Source organism: Photinus pyralis, unplaced genomic scaffold (genome assembly GCF_008802855.1).
Source record: "Photinus pyralis isolate 1611_PpyrPB1 unplaced genomic scaffold, Ppyr1.3 Ppyr1.4_LG6, whole genome shotgun sequence".
Classification (NCBI taxonomy): Eukaryota; Metazoa; Arthropoda; class Insecta; order Coleoptera; family Lampyridae; genus Photinus; species Photinus pyralis.
The window spans coordinates 9,364,209-9,384,483 of NW_022170663.1; the positions used below are offsets into that span (position 1 = coordinate 9,364,209).

The window sequence follows — 20,275 nt, forward strand, 5'->3', positions numbered from 1 at the left end:
GACGTGGACCATTTTTTAAATTTCACTTTTTTTTTTGGTTGGAGATTTGGAACAACTATGTGTCTCTTTTAACGAACCATTTAAGGGTCGCATTTTTAGTAGTAGCGATATTGACTTACAGATTTCCATCGAAAAATCCTATAGAAGACTATTTCTAAACGTTCCTAGGGAAAAAATTACCTACAAATCAAAGGCGTATAGGAAAAATCGACAGGAATCTGCTGCAAATCTTATAATTAAGAGTGGTCACGCTTTACGAATCATTCTAGAAGAGTTTCTGGAAAATTGTGCTAAAAATGTTCTTAGCGGCATTCGCCTTTTATAAAATATGAATATTCTGCAGGTTTCGATGAAAGTTTCAAGGTAAACGCCTCTTCTTAGAAATGGATTTCCGAAAAATCTCTTTTGGAAATATTCTTCTCTTTGCTCTTGGAATACGTGGCAGGGATCTCCTTTGAAATACGTCATTGGAACGCTTCAAAACCTTCAATGACTGTTTAGAAATAATTTTCTTAGAGCGGCATTTAGCCGCAGCTTTTATCGAAAATGTTATTAATCAGAGCCGAGTGCATCCCTCAACTCTTATAAGGTAAAAGCATCTTCCCAGAAAGATTTTTTTTATTTCAAAAATTTGGGAAATCCTTTTGAAAATATTCTTAAAAGATGTTTTTTGGAAAACGTTGTAGGTTTGAAACTTTAGAAATTTTAACTGAAACTCTTACAATGACTGATGTGTATCGCTGTAAGGATCAACCAACATACATAAAACGCAAGAAATGGATAGAGTGAAATTTAATTAAAACGTGAATAACAAACAATCAAATTCAAATTCAAATCAGGGCTGCCCTCTATTAATCACACGAGAATAGCTCTAGGGACTTCATTGATTACTTACTTTCTTACGGCTTTCCCAATTGGCATTTAACAATTTTACATTATAATAGTTTTCAACTCGGTTAACAACGTGTACGAAAGCATCGGAGAATTTTATTTCACTCTTAATCGCAACTCTACACCGATATTTAAAATATTGCATCACCCTCTTTTACGGACATGAAATTATTTACTAAGACTGTTATGTAACGTCCGACATTCACACCAAGGGCTTATGGTACGAAAAATATGGGTAGAGTTCAGGCGCCTGCCATTTCGAGCAGGAGAAAACCTGTCCTATTATCATATAGGGGTATGCTCAAGGTTTGTGTTCGTGGTTTGAGACCGCATTAATTTTCCCGCTGGAGCCTGCACTGCATCGACTTTTGTTTCACTGGACGATCCCAATAATACACCCAGGTTTGATTGCCAGTGATAACTTAAAAAAAAATATCTTGTTTTAAAGCACCCAAATTTTCCTCCCAAATTTTTATGCTCTGCCTCCGCCTCCTTTCTCTCGCTAATTCTATTTGTATGAACTTAAGAATAGCCATCCAGGTGTGAAGAACCAGTGAATTTTTCTCACTTTAATTCTTGATCTATCAACATCATCTTTTCAATTCTTCTTATTCCTTCCTGTGTTCATTTCCCAACATTCAAACCGCGACCAAAATTACAAAAAATATTGCAATTTGTACACCATTTTGGACCAATTTAAGGTATGGTAAATAAATTATGCTGTAACAGTAATAAATTAGATAAGTTCCAACAAATCTAGGAATATCCCTCGTACGCTGAGTTCTCAAAATGGTTATAACCGAAGCAAGATGACGACAAAAAACTTGTCGCTTCCTAAAATCCGATTTAAAAAAGAAACTGGAATGCAACATACGTTTTTCTTAGTAAAACCGCCGATTTTGCGTATTCCCATTTCTTAAACACCTGCATCTTGGTATTTTAGCGAGTTAGCATCGTACAGTGACCTAAGTGAACATGTTAATGGCAATTAATTTGATGTCTCATGATAATTTTAACATTTACAGAGGTCCTTTACTACAAATCGAATTCTCATCCCATCACTTGGATTATTGCTTCCAAAAGCTCTACATTTAATTAATTTAAAAGTCGGCGAATTAAACTTTCGCCAAAACACACCTCAGTTGTCAAAAAACAACAGAAAAGTGTTATTCTTTTCCTTTATCAAAACCACCAAATCCCTTTCCAAATTGACTATAATCAATCATTGAAGCATTACTAAAGGAAGCGCATGGGTGGTTCGATAAAGATTAATCGACCTACAAAAAAGTTCAAGGATTAGCTGAAAGGGTAATTAACATCATAGTCACTTCGTAGAATTGTAACTTGATGATGCAATACAGTGTTAAAATTGTGTTCCGCGTACTTTATGAAAAAGTATAGCTTATTCGGAATTACTCGTTCCAATATAAGCGAATAATCATTTCATATTTTAAGCAGACGCGCCAATCCCTAAACGAGATTTGGATTTTTTAAAATGCATTACTTTCAGAATCATTTTCTTAAGCCATATCGAGAATTTTCTACTTCTGGGATCCTGTGCACCGTAAAGTAGATTAGTGTAATGACGAAAGCAAATAATGTCATCAAAAAATCAAGAATCGAGGCAGTAGGCTCACCACCAACAAAGCGAAAACGTTAAATGTGAAAAATTATGGTAACGGTTTTCTGGGATTTTGATTGAATACTTGAAACCTTAGAGGTACCATTCGAGGAGATAGAAGACCTCAACATTTTGTCGATAAGACCATACTCATACTGTTACACAACATAGGTTCAAAAAGTTCGACACACCGCAGAGTATTCCATACCAGACCCCCCCGGTCACACTTATTTTACAAATCGTTTAGGCTTTAGGCCTCAAAGGACTATCATACCGCAGAGAACGTATGAACCGGGGGGTTTGCTAATACTTCCAGCAAACGAGAGAGTCGACGATTATTTTTGAAAAATAATGTTCAAAACTTAACACTCTTATGCTGATATTCTGGAAATGGCAATGAACACGTCATTTACTGGGGGGTATTCCATTATACCTCCCCTCCCGGTAATACCTAGAACCCATACCCCCAGTAAACGAGAGAATCGCGTTTAGGCGTAAGGTCTCATCTAAAGCTGTGAAAAAGCATTACGCGGGTCACTGTGTAATTGTAAATATGCAAAAAAGCGATTAAACCCTATTTATCTTTGCATGTCTTGCTTATTTTGATATTCTTTTCATTAACACTACAGGAGGGGAGGCACTCCATACCCCCTCCAGATAACACCTTCTTTTGGAAACCGTTTAGACTTTAGGTCTCCTGACAGTTGTTAGAGAATGGTTATAAGATCTTATTCCCCGTACCGCAGAGAACCTAGAACCCATACACCCAATAAACGAGAGAATCGCGTTTAGGCGTCAGGTCTCATCTAAAGCTGTGAAAAAGCATTACGCGGGTCACTGTGTAATTGTAAATATGCAAAAAAGCGATTAAACCCTATTTATCTTTGCATGTCTTGCTTATTTTGATATTCTTTTCATTAACACTATGATCTTGCATATTTTGCATATTTTAAGATGTATGTACATTTTAAATTGAAATTTAAATACATTTTTGTGGATTTTCATAACTGACGCGATCATTTCATGACACATAGTACAGTCGCCGGAAGGAAGATTTATTGATTTTAATATCTTCATTTCCAAACTATTTTTGGAGCTGACTCTATAAATGTAATTAAAAATTTTAAAAAAAGTAATTAAAACTAGTAAATTTTAAAAAGTGTTGATGGGTGATATTGTGGAAGGTTTGGAAATTGTTTCCAATATTTTCTCGGCCCTTTCTACTACTTTTGTTGATGTAGAAAAAAGTTTCTCTGTTCAGTGCTTATAAATTAATTCTTAGCGACAGGAGCAATCATTTCTTGCAGAAAACATAGAGAAACATCTTGTGTTTATTGTAATTAGTGTTTTCTTTGAAATTATGCAAGGTATATAATTTTTAATATGTTTGCATATACATCAAACCTGTTTGCATATTTTGCTCTAATTGTCTGCATATATATGCGCATATTTTATCATTTTTTTGTGCATATAATTCACAGCTCTACCCCCTTTTTGGGGAAGGATTATGAGGTGCTCTTCTCCGTACCTCAGAGAACGTAGAACAGGGGGTCTACGTCTACGCGAGGTACTGCCAAGCTTCTCGTGCGGGATCTGTTTCTGAAATAGTCTACCCCATTTCCACAGAAGTGGGAAGGGGGGACCTGGTCTTATGTGCTTCAACGTCCCTTTCAAAATTGTTTCTAATGCTAAGAAATCGTAAAATCGCAAGGAGCGATGATGAAACCAATTTGATTTTTGGTTTATAACTGGAGAACTCTAATACTTCCCCACAAACACATTGCGTTTTTCCGAGTATTGTACGTGGTCGTTTCCAAACATTTTTATAATTGAATTTTTAACCATGAAACAAATAGTTTATCGTACAACTTGGTGATCATCTGGATTCTGACCATTCTGTTTGGCCATCAAACGACAAACAAATTGTGCTGCCCGTTCAATTTTTCGACCAAAAAGTTTTTTACGTCTTTGGGTCCCGCAAGTTTTCTAACAGTCAATCGGCGATTTACAAATCTTCGATTTTCTCTGTACAAGTATTAAAATGCTAGGTGTTCTTGGGCGTGGGTCTTCCTCAACTGATGACGATCGATGTTTTCACAATTTCATAAAAAATTTTACGTTCCATTGCTGCTACTGCACATTGCAATAATCGCCAGGGACGGACAAGAGCGAGATACAAGAGCTGGGTACTGGGGAGGTCACGACGAATAAAGTATTGCTATTCGGATGCCAATACGATGTGTTTTTTGCGCGTTTTCTTAACGAACACACCCTGGTTGGTCAAAAAACAAAACCGCCATCACAAAATTGTGAACAGCAATCCAATTATTGTTATCATTACATTCACAAGATATGTTCCTCGACTTTGAAGACCTGTTCGGCAATTCACGTAAGGCTGTCAATAGGTGTACGATTGTTATGAATAATATAGGCAAGTAAACAACGCAGATATTTCGATTCGATGTGGTGAGTCAAACGGCAGAAAGAACATAACGCCTGTAGATATCAGTGCGAATTCCTTTCGGTTGCATAAATTAAGTGTGTGATAAACAATTCCCGGGCATGGTACCACTTGCCAGAATACTACTAAGGTATGATTTTAAATAGGTTTTTGTAGTCATTTGGTGAAACTATGGACCCAAAGATCAGGGGAGCATTTTGATTGGTTTGTAACAACCCTTCCACTTTTCCACTTTTTTGAAATTCCTTGAGAAATTGTTATTAAAAACTTGAGGACGAGCTATTCGCAAAGCTCTAAATGACGTTTCGATAATTCTTTAGCTCATCACAAAGTTAGGATTTGAAAGTGAACTTTAGGGATCCTTAAAAATTGCACGACGGAAATGTCCGAAACCCATGGATTTCTGAAACGTTATCAATTGGAAAAATTCAGTGATTTTGAACGCCTTGAGGCGATTCTTCAAAAGTTAATGTTCGAAAAATGGGAATATGGCTTAAAGTGTTGTTTAAGAGTTGCTCGGCAATGATTATTATTATTAATAGCAAAGTAAACAACGCGAATACTTCGATTCATTGCGATGAGTCAAATGGCGGAGGGAATATAAGTCACGTAGATATCGGTACGCATTCTTGTAGATAAAGAACTTCCGAGCAAGGTACGAGTTGGCAGAAGATTAACCAAGTACGATTTTAGACACTTTAGTTGTCATTTTATTTGCCAAAAATTAGACATTCATGAAGGTGCCCGAGAAAAAAAATTTCTTTGGCAGGAAAGGGCATGTACAAAATTGCCTTCAATGCTACCCTGTTATGCAGGTGAGAGCGATTTTATAGACGAAGATAGCCATTTCACAATCTGAATGCCGTTATTATGAATGATTTGCGATTTCATGAACTTCTTAGGAAGCTGCAAGACCGGTTTTCACAAGAATTGCTACAACAAAATATTTCTTGGAATTCCTTGTGAAATTTTTCGAAATTCCAAATTTGGTTGGGTTTGCGACAATACTTGATCTTGTCCTGCAATCTAAGAACTTCAAATTTTTTTGAAATTTCTTGAGATGCTCGATTTTGATGGGAATTGGAAAAAAATTCCAACTGCTTTTTGGGAGTTCCTTGAAAAATTGCTTGAAGAAGCTTTCAAACCTCAATTCAGCAACTCCTTCTGGGTTCTTTCTCACTTTTCACAATTCCTTAAAAGTGGCAATCTTATATGGGAAATCCGGAAGAATTTCCCCTTTGAACTTTTTTAAATTCTATCAAAATTGATTCAAAAAATGTTTCTGAGAGAGCCAATATTTCAAATAGAAAAATTATGATTTGGGTATTTTGAGTGACTTACAATTCTTGTTTCTTTATTGCTCGAAAAGATCTCCACATTTCCTCAAACTTTACAGAACTCTAACCATTTTTGAGAATCTTTGACAAGGTTTGAATGATTTGCGACAATTCTTAAGCATTTCACTAAAAGATTTCTCCAAAGATACAACCTCAGATAAGATGCCTCAACCTCCATCTCATTTGGGTACCTCGAGAAATTGCTTGAAGCAAGTTTGTGCCAACTCCGGATAGATTTCTGAAAATCTTCCAAATGGTTCCTACAGTTTTGAATACGATAGTTCCATTGCCATTTTTAGAATACCACCATAAGAGCGCTGGGGAAGTATTATAAGATTCTATTCACCGTACCGAGGAGAACGTAGAGCTGGGGTCACACTTCCCCCAGCACTGTTATTTATTTATTTATTCCATACCCCTTAGACCCTCCGGTAACACTTTTTTTTACAAACCGTTTATGCTTCAGGTGGTTGGGGGAAGTATTTGAGAGATCTTATCCTCCGTACCGCAGAGAACGTAGAATCGGGGGGTATCATACCCCCCAACAAACGAGAGAATCGCTGAAAATTTCCGAAAAATCATGTTCAAATTTCGTCTGGTCCGGAATTTGTTCTACGTCAAATGCTCCACAATATTTTAATTGAATAATACATGAACCTGTTTCTAATTAGAATTTACAATGTTGCTACCACAGCCTTAAATCACAATAATTACTATTTAGGATATTTGAATCTAATTTTGTAAACTCTAGATGAAAAAATACTGCGTTTTTATTTATGATTCGGTTACGAGTACATTATGTCCTACAATTGAAGCCGCTTTACAAAGTGTTTGTCGGTCATTTTAACCACATCAATGCTAAAATGCATAATTGAATACGCGCAGTTTTCCATCTTCAAATGGTAATTTATTGACAACATTCTTCTTGTGGTTGATCTTTCTGCTTTCAAATAGCCTTTCTTCAAGGAAGTATTCAAGAAGGAGGCAGCACCCTCGAAACCTTTCATTCACTAAATCAGTTTATTACCCATGATATTAATTGCTGCTTCAAAAATGGTGTACCTTGAAATTTGTTAATCGCCTAATTTGACAATTCGAAAGGTGTCAAGGTATAATATATACTAGACGATTTATTGCCCTTTGAATAATTTTGGAAGTTGATGCGAAACACTTGTGTACATATTGCTTTTCATTCCAATTTCTTTCGCATTAAATATCCGACATCCCTTGTAATTTGAACATGCCTTTGTAGAAATAGGTTGTATTATTAAAATATGCTTTGAATTTGCTTGCTATTTTGGCCATTGTCCTCTTTGAACAACCATAAGGTTAGATGCTTGATTGTCCACAATAAAAGAAGAAATTTAAAGATTTAGGTTCAAAACCCTCTTCCCTAAGGTATTGATTTGGACTTCGCATTTATTTAATCATTTACTCTTAAATGTTATAGATTCGCTAATCGTATATTGTCTATTTCAATATTTTCACATTTATTACAAAAGTCCACAGATTTTCAACACTTTCTAAAAGCGTTTTTCCGAAACGGTCTGCCCCCCTTTCAAATTTGTGGACTCCTTCAGAACTTTATGTAGGTGCATTCTAAAGCGTTCTAGATTGATCAAAGCACTAGGATATTTTCAAGTTTTTCCTAGTGCATCGTAGGCACCTTTGAGAACTGGCTACGCACTCAATGTATGAAAGGCACCCGGGAAAGGTTGGGTTAAGTTAGCACCCTAATTTGTTACAACTAAAATATTGTGCTAATTTGTGCGTCAATTTCCAAATTTTTTTCGCAAAAATCAAAATTTCCCTTTGAGGTCCAACTTAATGCTGGAACACCATCATTCTCGTTTCCATATGACACTAATACCACATAAAGCATGTACAAAACTTTGTGTCATGTCGATGGTGTGTACCATTAAGGTAGACCCCTAACTTGGACACCACAAAATGAGCATAATATGTGCGATGCAACAAATTTGGGTGCCGATTTAGGGATGCTAACTTAATCCACCTCCTAGGAAGTACTGGGGTGTACGAAATGTCAGAAGAGCACTTAGGAGACTCCCCGTCCACAGCTCTCGATCAGGGAAAGTGCATTCGCTGGCCTTTTATTATTAGAATTCTTTTGGTAACGGGTATTTTAGGGAATTTTTTCTTTGGTTATAATGGGTCGATTTCGCTGCTTGTGAGTAGGAATAATTTCTGAGACCGTGATTTGCATCCACTCAATTTAATGAATTTTACTACAGTTTATTATTCGAAAAAACTTCTTTGTAAGCACTTGCTCCAAATTTTGGTTATATCGAAACACATTAACTAATTCCAATTTTTTACAACAAAAAATATAAATTCCTTTCTAATTAAAATTTTGCGATCTCTCCCGTATGGTTGAGAAACTTCATCTGTATATTAATTCTCACTGAATAATCCCCTCTTAATTACTGAGTAATTTTTCCACACCAATTAACTTTCAAGATGGCGAAGATTTTTCATTGGTTAGTCTCTTTTTTGCTACCAATCCCGAACGGCTGTTAATTATTCCAAAAACAATGCGATCACAATGCTTTGTCTCATTATGACGATGGTCTAAAGAAGACTCGACTAAGGCCCCAAGAATACTCCAAGATTCATAGGTGATCCTAATACGATTCCAAGAAGATTGTAATCATCCCATTCTATCTGAGGGTAAGGTGATGCAAAATTTGTTACTTGTACAAATGAGAACGAGCAGGGAAGCAAGAAGTGCGAGTTTAGTGACAGAAGTGTATGGCAATCACATAAAACTACTTAAAGGTCAAGGCGCAGCACTGAAACAAAAAACCATGAATGGGCGTTTTTACGATGCAACAATTGAAGGTGATAGAACACGAGCAATGAGTTTATCAAACACGCTGTGAGAGAAAAAACTACGCGAGCAGAAAATGGCCATCACAGTAGGAAGAGATGCGAAGAGGAATTCGCAAGGTTGTTCTACCAAAACAACACTGAAACCACTACGATGCCGATTCGCTTCTGGGCCTTACCTTCGAAAAGTCTTGAACTCTTGGAGTACACCAGAGTAAATCACTGGAACTGAGGTAATGGTTGCCATTTTACCCAGTATGTTCCTTGAACTAAAGATGATTTGCCCAGATTAATTGGAGTATGACTCAAATCCAAGTAGGAAGTGAAATTAATTTACCAAATTTCTGACGACCTTCAAATTGATTACATTTCCGCTTAATGTAATCAGAAATCTTGTTACAAATCCTTTGAATAGGCAATAAAAATGTAATAAGCTACGAAAATTAATTAAATACTTATTCATTCTATATACATACACTAACATTTACACCTTGAACCAAAAATGCTGCAGGAAAAGAAAACTGCGCACGTGACCCAATTGATGAGAATCTGGACGTTTTACAATATCCCAAAGAAGACGTCGCCATTAGAGTAATTGTGCCAAATTCGATTCAGTTGTAAATTAAACCTTTTGTCACACAGCCACTCCTAACTCGAATTAACTGCGTTCAGATCAATAGTACAAATTTTTCAATCGGACAACAAACAAAGACATTATAAGGAAATGTTACGTACATCGGTGACCTTACTAAATCAACGTATATTTAATTAAAACGAATTATTAATGACAGACTTGTTCTCATTTTTTTTACCTTTTTAAATTCTCGCACATGAAGCAACTGAATTCTTAGGAACACGTAACGGTAGCTATGACCTCCATATAAAGATGGAGCTTAGAAGGCATTAAACTCGTTAGAGAAAAATTGTAGTTAATAATAGAATGTAATACCACTTTCACTGCATATATTTGCAAGATCAAAACCTTCGATTACAAAATCATCTCCTGAATAATTTATTAAGAATACAATTTTCTCCAAATTCTGACAGAAATTTCTTTTTTTTTGGAAGACCCGATTAAAATTCACGTCGTTAACCATGAAAGTGAACGTCGATATATGGTTCTGGTAAAAAATGCCGTATTACATCAATTTTCAAGTTCATTAACCGTAAGTTTTGGATTGGGTGCGTGTTAAATTCGGGGATTATTTTGTCAGTCGAAGCTAAACTGGTTTACAAGAAGTCTACGTGAAACACGACCTTTGAAGGTTGTTCGTAAATGAATTGTTGGCCGCTTCAAGGTATGACACCATTTTTGGTAAATGCAGGAATTCCGTTTTATAATGAGCTTTTATTTTTGGAACAGTCTGCCGGCGATATTTGTTTTAATTTGAGTTTCGAAAGTATTAGCTCAGATTTAACGGTACAGGGCAATATTTTCATTTACTCACTAAACCACAAGTATTTCACTGACGAGACCTGCGATGTGTAATATCCATTACATAAGTACCCAATCTCTCTGCAATACCTCAAATTACATTGCTATTAATATCCGATGCAATTAATATTAATATCTCCATGTTTTCCAGTTACGAAAGCACTTAGAGTTTCGCCTCAAGTTCAGCAATCCAAGGTTTCGCATTGAATTCGATGTTCCCACAAATAGTGGGTTTACGGTTTGGATTTGTCGATCAATTAGCAAACCAATTCTAATTCAATAAGCTAGAGCGACACTGTCATTGTTATAGAGTCGTAATGAATCACAATGAGATGAGTAAAACTGGAACACGTAACTCAAAAATCTGAAACTTCAAGCGAATAGCAAAACTAATTGCTCTGTTCCTGAAATTACGTAACCGCCAACATAGATCGAAGCACCGTATGAGTTACTTTCACCAAATGCATTTCTGTTATGTTACAAAATATGAATGGTGACTGAGTCGAATGGAAGCGAGACTCCAAACAATGGAAACAGTTTAATAATGAATTATTAATGTGCGATTATATTAATGACCTAAAATCGTTTCACACGTAAAGTATGGTAACTGGGTTCCAAGAAATCCATCTGACATCTGACTTACAACCGATCATTTGATATAAAAAATTAATTGACGGGATTTTAATATCACCAAGTAAGACTATAATCGTTGTACCAATTGGACTAGTTAATGAGAAATTGAAAGTTGTACGATCGAGGGATTACATCAGGAACGATTCCAGGAATTGTGGAAATTCCAATATTTTGTATACGCAATTTTGTTGTAATGAATTCCAAGGATTGTATATAAATTTCGAGTCGCTGGAAGCTCTATCCCATTTTTTCTATTAATGCTACGGTATTAAAATGTAATTTTACTCAAGTCTACCTTTTAATATGAGGAAAAATTGCGATTTAACGGCGTTTCATACAGAATTGAATTAGACATGAATGTAAACAAAATTCTTTTTCATTTCTTTCATTCTCTTCGAGGGTAGACTGGTACTGGTACAGTAAGTTTTCGTATAAGGGGTTAATTTACCTATAGGGCAAGTCCTCTTAGGGGCAAATATTTGAAAGTATGCTTTTGTGAAGTCCTATCCGATTTTTTTAAATACGAGAGTATTGAATGTTGATTCGGCAAACTCATAACCAGGATGAGGTATCAGGATTGGCAAGTATTTTTCTAGGTGGGGTTTAAGAAAAAGGAAAACCACTGGATTATTTTCTAAAATAACTGTACATTTCTAACTATCTATAAAATAATTAATCTATACAAAGAATATATTATTATTCTCTTCTATTTTGTATCCAGATACTTTGGAAGATGTTGAATAATAGTACATTATATATCAAGGTAGAGAAGTACAGCATTATTGCCTGAGCACCAAGATTACATCTCGAGGCGCTTATGACGTTAATAACTATAACCAGAGTTTGCAGAGGCAAAACCACGTTCTAGGTGTATAACGATATCGTCACACGTTAGGCCCCTAAAAAACATTTTTGGCATATAACCTGCACGTTAAGTTTGACGTTCCTGATACACCACACAGGGCTGATTATATTGAAACGTTTATTTATTTTAATTGAATTGAATCATTGAATAAAAATAGTGTTTTTATTCAATGATTGAATTGAATTTGAATTTATTTCAGACACACAAGTAAGGTCCGACGAAGTCAAAAGACTTATCTGTCGGTTCCTATTTAAATTGAACAAATAAATTTTCAAATTTTATACATATCATGGTTATTCCGATGTCAGAGAGGTGTTTCGAGTTTAAAACAAGTACAAATTTCAATTACTCAACACACTTAAATTTTACTTGAAACGTTTGTAACTTAAAAATCGAACCAATGTGAGAAATTGCAATTCTACAGTAACATATTCAATTAACGATTATACCGAGGGGTAAACCGCAACCCAAATTTTGTACACTGATTTCCTATAAATATTAGATTTCCTCTGAGTTCCTTCGAGTTCTTCAGAGTTCATTTGATTTCTTCGGAGTTTCCTTAATTTCCTCCGAGTTCCTCCAACTTCCACGAAATACCTCTGACTTCCTTGGAGTTCCCTCGATTTTCTTTTGGAGTTCCTGTGAGTTCCTCTGATTTTTTAAAGTTTTTTTAATTATTTCATTGTTATTCCGTTGATTTAACAATTTCCTGGTAAGTAAAACCCGAGGTAAAACCATAAAAAAAATATAAAAGTGTCAAGTGTCAAGTTAAAAAGTAATCGTAAACGATTTACATAAAGCGCATTTCCACTTGCATTCATTTCCCATTTGTAAGATGCAACTTCTGTTAAAATCGTAAAAATCCGGCCACAAATATGAAAGATAGCGTTGCACATGGGCAATCCATTGTTGACGTGCTACTTCAATTTCAGTTTATGAGAAGAATTTCATTTCAATGCTTTTCTAAATAAGAAAGTTGGAACTGACCTAAATTTTAAAACTAATTTACTATAACTAACTAATAAACTAAGATTTTCCTTTGTTCCAAGCGCCTAAGTATCAAATTTCACTTAAATAGTTCCATAGATAAAAAAGTTGGCACGGCGCATGCGCAAAATAAAATTTTGAAACTGGCGCTAGATTTTCTTTATTCCAAGTGCCTATGTATCACATTTCATTTAAATTCTTCCATAAATAAAAAAGTTGGCACTGCGCATGCGCAAAACCAAATTTTGAAATTGGCGTTTGATTTTCCTTTATCCCAAGTGCCTATGTATCAAATTTCGTTTAAATTCTTCCATAAATAAAAAAGTTGGCACTGCGCATGCGCAAAACCAAATTTTGAAATTGGCGTTTGATTTTCCTTTATTCGAAGTGCTATGTATCAAATTTCGTTTAAATTCTTCCATAAATAAAAAAGTTGGCACTGCGCATGCGCAAAACCAAATTTTGAAATTGGCGTTTGATTTTCCTTTATTCCAAGTGCCTATGTATCAAATTTCGTTTAAATTCTTCCATAAATAAAAAAGTTGGCACTGCGCATGCGCAAAACCAAATTTTGAAACTGGCGTTTGATTTTCCTTTTTCCCAAGTGCCTATGTATCAAATTTCGTTTAAATTCTTCCATAAATAAAAAAGTTGGCACTGCGCATGCGCAAAACCAAATTTTGAAATTGGCGTTTGATTTTCCTTTATCCCAAGTGCCTATGTATCAAATTTCGTTTAAATTCTTCCATAAATAAAAAAGTTGGCACTGCGCATGCGCAAAACCAAATTTTGAAATTGGCGTTTGATTTTCCTTTATCCCAAGTGCCTATGTATCAAATTTCGTTTAAATTCTTCCATAAATAAAAAAGTTGGCACTGCGCATGCGCAAAACGAAATTTTGAAATTGGCGTTTGATTTTCCTTTATTCGAAGTGCTTATGTATCAAATTTCGTTTAAATTCTTCCATAAATAAAAAAAGTTGGCACTGCGCATGCGCAAAACCAAATTTTGAAATTGGCGTTTGATTTTCCTTTATCCCAAGTGCCTATGTATCAAATTTCGTTTAAATTCTTCCATAAATAAAAAAGTTGGCACTGCGCATGCGCAAAACCAAATTTTGAAATTGGCGTTTGATTTTCCTTTATCCCAAGTGCCTATGTATCAAATTTCGTTTAAATTCTTCCATAAATAAAAAAGTTGGCACTGCGCATGCGCAAAACCAAATTTTGAAATTGGCGTTTGATTTTCCTTTATCCCAAGTGCCTATGTATCAAATTTCGTTTAAATTCTTCCATAAATAAAAAAGTTGGCACTGCGCATGCGCAAAACCAAATTTTGAAATTGGCGTTTGATTTTCCTTTATCCCAAGTGCCTATGTATCAAATTTCGTTTAAATTCTTCCATAAATAAAAAAGTTGGCACTGCGCATGCGCAAAACCAAATTTTGAAATTGGCGTTTGATTTTCCTTTATTCCAAGTGCCTATGTATCAAATTTCATTCAAATACTTTTATAAGTAAAAAAGTTTGCAATTCGGTTTATAAATGGTCGAGATGCGAAAAGGGCACTGTGAATTTTGAATCGATTCGATTCAACTTTTGGCATTGCGTATTATATGGCTAAAGCTATGCCCATATTGAATTTCATGCAATTCAGTTCATAACTAACGAAGATGTAAAAGCGATCGAACATTTTAAAACAAAGTTATCGTTCACACGGACAGATAGATGGACAGACAGACAAAGGAACAGACGGAGAGACCAACCGGCAGGCGACAGATAGCAATGCAAAATTATAAACGATCTCTAGGATCGTTAATAAACGGCAAAAGTGTAAAATTATGGAACATGTAAAAAACGGTTTTTTGTTTTTTTTACAATAACTTTTTTTGTAAGCGGTACAGAAAAAATTCCTTCCTTGGTACAAGACTCGACACCATAACGAACCAAATAGCGAAAAAAGTAGAACAATAGCTCTTAAGATAAAAAAACTAGTAGCGTCGCAAAGTTAGCGGACGGACGGACGGACGGACAAAGTGGCCACAATAGCGCATTTTTTTTTTTGTGGAAATGCGCTAAAAAATGTTGGTAATCTTTTAATTTTTTCAGAATCTGTCAATTCTCGACAATTGGAAATTGTCCTTGATTGTTTTAACGTTTACCGCGCTATAGTCAACGCAAAGGCGTTGATTTTTTTACAAGTCAACTGGGATTAGAAGACGAGAAATAGGGGTCCATTATTATTTTGTTTTTCAGTAAGTAATCTGCAATTTCGCTCACCAATTTTCCTTCGCCGTAGGATAAGCGATAAAGGTGACACCCTGCGACGAACTTCCGCCTGAGTTCGCGCATAACCGGTAGCTAAACCAATGAGGCATAGCAATTACTTAAAGTTCATTTAATTACAGACCAAAATAATATTTGACAACCCAAAGTGTCTCATCGGGGACGAACGGATCACTTGGGCGCCACCAAGGTTTAATCAATCATTCCCTAAATCTTGGACAAAGGGGCGATGGCCTACGGCCCTGGCTGTAATTTTCCTAAATAAAATAAAGCAACAAAGCACAAATTAATTAGCGGTGTCTAGGGGAAAACAGAAGCGAAAAAGTGGGAAAAAGATATATTTCCCCCCCCCCCCCCCTTAATTAACGTAAGGAAAGTTAAGACGCGCTTACGTTAATTAATAACGGTTGGTTATTAATTGCGAAAGCGGCAAACCGATGCAAAGCTAAATAAAAACGGCACGTTTGAGCTTCAGGCCAAAATAAAGCTAGGCGGAACGATGGCAAAAGTTAGGGGAAGTGCAAAAGGCCAAAAATAAAACGGTAATTAAAAGGAAAACGCTACAGATGGACTTACGGTGAAAACAATAGGATTTCTGTTGATTAGAATTCGGAATGTTACGATTTTTTATGTAGCGAAGCCCAAACCAATCTTTACTATACAGGGTGGTCCTCGCAAACGACAAACTCAAGTTCGATTCGTCTGTAGTAGCATATCAGCGTCCCCGTTTACGATCAACGATATCGGATAATCAGAAGTGATTGCAGTGGAATCAGGGCGCTTTAAATATGGGTGATTGTTCTTTTCCCCAATAAGAATAGCAATCCTTTCGAAGTACGTGCATAATAAATCATAAAACGTTATTTAAAGACGATGAGCTCATCGCACTATCGTAGCGCTACTATACCTACGTTTAGAACGTGGTACATGGTCAGATTCGACACGGTCCTGCTCAAACCAAGAACAACTGCATGCACGTGGTTACGAAAGCAGGCGCAACTATTGCTACTTGTTTAATAATTACTTAAACAGCAACAACGTTTATAACAAAGCATGGGTTCATTTATTAGGAAACGTTAGTAGTCAAAACTACCACAGCTTGGCAACTGTAAAACACCTTCATTTTGAAGAAACCAGGTTGGAACTCTTGAAGATTGTCACCATGTTTCGGAGGTGTATCATAGGTGTTCAATGATACCGTTACTGCGGAAAGATACGACAAAATAACAGAAGGATATTTCCAGCAAGTCAGTCAGTCGTCACTTACTTAGCTAATTCGGATACGTCTTGGAGGAAAGCATTAAGAGATTGAGATTGTGAAGTTGTTGAAACGGGATTCAGATAAGTGAAAAACGTCAAAGACCGTATCGTGCCATTTAAACCTTGATAAATCGACATGATGCCCCATTGCAGGCCGAAACGCCACAGATCTGTTCTTTTGCACCCACGGGCCACGGTGCCTGTCGTCCTATTCGCCACTAGATCCCCATTTAAAAAATGATATCAAGAGCAGCAGTAGTGCTCCTCAGTATAAAAATATAATGCTCTGCTGCCTCTTTAGAAGGAAATTACACTAGGAGGAAATAAACAATCAATTCATGCGTTATGCCTTTAATTAATTAATGTTTAAGTCCTTTGAATGAAAACCCAAATCTGGTGTGGTGAAATAAATAATAAACAATTAAATAGAACAAAGCTTAAAAAACATTGATTATCGATTATCATTATTTACCAGGAAATTTTCGAAGTTTAGATAAAGCAAATCGTATAAATATTAGCATTGAATATCTTGGATATTCAATGATATTAGTAACGTACGTTCCGAAAGGTTAACTGACCGAACCATGAAGACTGCCATCTTGTATTTTGCGATATTTTGCGCATGTTCTGCATTTGTAAGTATCGTTGATTAATCTTCTCTATGAGGAAAAGCAATTTTTTTCAGAAATTCAAAGTGCAGCCCGACATGGCAAAATCGTGGGCTGTGATGGTAACTCCTTATATTAAGCAATGTTCTGTTGAAGCTAATGTGAGCGTAGAGGAAGGATACGCCGGAATTTTAAATATGAATTATCCGGACACCCACGAATACTACTGTTTTGGCGAGTGCATTTGGCGACGATGGGGTTTCTACGATCCAGAGACAAAAACATTTAATTATCAGAAAATCGAAGAGCATATAGCCGGATTTTCGAAGAAGCTTACTAAACAATGCGTCCAGAAATACGAACATATTGATGATGACTGCGAAATGGTGTTTTCTGTCATAAAATGTGGCTGTGAAAAGCTTTCTAAGCCACATTAGTAACTATATCCTTACTGTTGGTACTTTATAATAGACCGCTCACCATTTCATTTTACTAGACCGGTTGTTAATTTGGAAATATAGAAATGCTTTTACATTTTTTGTTTATGAAATGATGCTTAGTTTATTAAAGAGTTCCTAGCTGTAAAACTTGAATCCTTCCATATGTTCAAGAATCTGGTCTCCACTGGAGTTCTATGCAGAATTGAGATTTAAAAAAGGAATTAATTGTGTCAAAATAGGAGATTATTTATTTATTTATTGTTCCTCTCTTGATGTGGGCCCTCATCAGGATTTCGCCCAATTACAGAGTGACCCGCATAATGCTCTTTTTAGAGGTGCCCCTGCAGAAGGTCTTAAGTTGTTCAATACTACTCCGCTATTTACTCGTACCTTATGAACTAGGAAAACTGCAGGAAAACCTAATTCGTAGTAGCCGGCAGAATGCTCGAAATTGGTCTAAGGAAATTCCCATCTCTGTCACAGATGAACAATTTTTACCTCAGTCCAGGTTCGAACACCCGACCTCCGGCTTTATAACCCAACGCCCATTGAACCACAAAGTAGGTAAATTATACAATGTTTAATCACACGTACCTAACTATACAGTATGTGTTCGAAACTTTTAATTGGGTTCTTTGCCCATTAACGATTTCTAGTACAACTGAAATTGCTTATCATTATATCAAACATGCGGACTGCGAAATGCAAGATTCCATTGACGAAAAGGATTACGCACTGGAAGCCAAGCGAACGTTTCCTGTTCATTTGGGCAAAAATAATGAATGATTATACCTGGTGTAGCAGGGGTTTATCAATAAAGTACCGGTTCTGCCAAAAAGTTATACATTGTGAAGATTTTTAGATATTGTCAAGTGTCCCCTATTAAACGCAATGAATCGTAAGTCGCTACCATATGCGCTGATTTTATCTGGAGACCGAAAAATAAACGAAAAACGAATAATTCCTGTATCTGATCGAGATTATGCACTTCAATGCGGTTCTTGTATGAATTAACCTCGGGAATAAATTTCTGGTCAGTTAGTGAACTCTGGTAAAGGTGTTGGGAAAAAAGTGTTTTGGCGGAGGAAAATGTTATCGTCTTTCATTCCTCCGACACTCCTGACAACAGGATCCCCAGAGGTGGGCTACTCAGACTTGCCAAAGCCTCTTCAGAAAGATAACGGGAATGTAAGGATAGGTAAAGTTATACACGGGAACGGAAAGAACGGAGTTGGACTGCTGAGTGGGAAAAGTACTTTTTTTTAATGAAAAATCGTATGGAAAGTGGTACTTTTTTTTACGATTTTTACTACACGTTTCCATGGAGTTTAGTCCTGTCTATGAACAATAGCATCCATTTTTGAGGGACAGTAGATCGCGAATGTCAATAAAATTATTCAATTGTGGGTTATTATGGATCACTATGCAAACAAATTTCGTGTACAACAGGTGTTGAAAGTGTCGCCCTCATTAATCAAACTGCAAATTCATGAAAAAAAGTATCACTTTCAAAACTAGTTGTACAAATAACTATTACGTTACAGAGTTTTCTTACAGTGTACAGGTAGGTACAAGAAGTCACTACCCTTTTGGGTTATGGCAGATTTCGCGTATACATACAAACACCACAGGCCCGTTCTCTACAATTACAGAGCCAGGCTGTCGTCGAATTCGGTCACAAAGGAGCTATCTTTTAAAAAGCTATCAAAACGAGGACAAGTACTTCTGAGTAAATTACTTGCATAATATATGAAGATGTAATGCTCTCCCATTTCTTTTTACAATAGGAGGTAAATAAATTATCTATGTTAATATACGTTACTCAGTTAATTAATCCAATATATAGGTTTAATTCAGTTGTTCTTTGTATTAAAACCCAAATCTGGTCTTACAAAATAGATTGTGAACAATTCAATAGAACAAAGCTTAAAAACCATAACATTATTTCGTATATACCTAGCGACGATTATTATTATTATTATTTAACAGGAAACGATATTTTTGAAGTTCAGATAAGCAAACAGTATAAATATAAAAACGGGCTTTATGAAAGGTTGATTTACTAGTTTGCTATCGAACTAGAAGTCGTGATTTCATCATGAAAACTGCAATCTTAGTTTTTGCGATATTTTGTGCATGTTCTGCATTCGTAAGTATCATTAGATAGTTGTCTGTATGTGAGAAATCAATTTTTTAGAAATTCAATGTGCATCCCGACATTGTAAAGTCATGGGCTGCCATGGTAACTCCTTATATGGAAGAATGTTCTGTTGAAACCAATGTGAACATAAAGGCAGGATACGCGGGAATTTTTAGTATGAATTTTCCCGACACCCACGAATACGAATGTCTTGGTGAATGTGTTTGGCGACGATGGGGTTACTACGACCCAGAATCCAAAACATTTGATTATCAAAGAATCGAAGATTACGTATTAGGATTTTCGAAGGAGCTTACTAAGAAATGCGTCCAGAAATACGCACATATTGATGATGACTGCGAAAAAGTGTTTTCTGTCATAAAATGTGGTGCTGCAAGACTTTCTAAGCGCTATTAATAACGATTCCCTTGCTGTTGGTAATTTATAAAATATTTCAGACCGTCCA

At 35.9% G+C, this 20,275-nt stretch overlaps 2 long non-coding RNA genes across 2 annotated transcripts; both read left to right on the plus strand.

Moving 5' to 3' along the window:
- Positions 1-17,133: 17,133 nt before the first annotated feature.
- Positions 17,134-17,763, plus strand: LOC116173089. The gene is made up of 2 exons (XR_004145860.1): positions 17,134-17,256; positions 17,307-17,763. It is a non-coding gene; the product is annotated as an uncharacterized LOC116173089 (long non-coding RNA).
- A 1,968-nt stretch (positions 17,764-19,731) lies between these two features.
- On the plus strand, positions 19,732-20,275 carry LOC116174271. The gene is made up of 2 exons (XR_004146076.1): positions 19,732-19,818; positions 19,867-20,275. It is a non-coding gene; the product is annotated as an uncharacterized LOC116174271 (long non-coding RNA).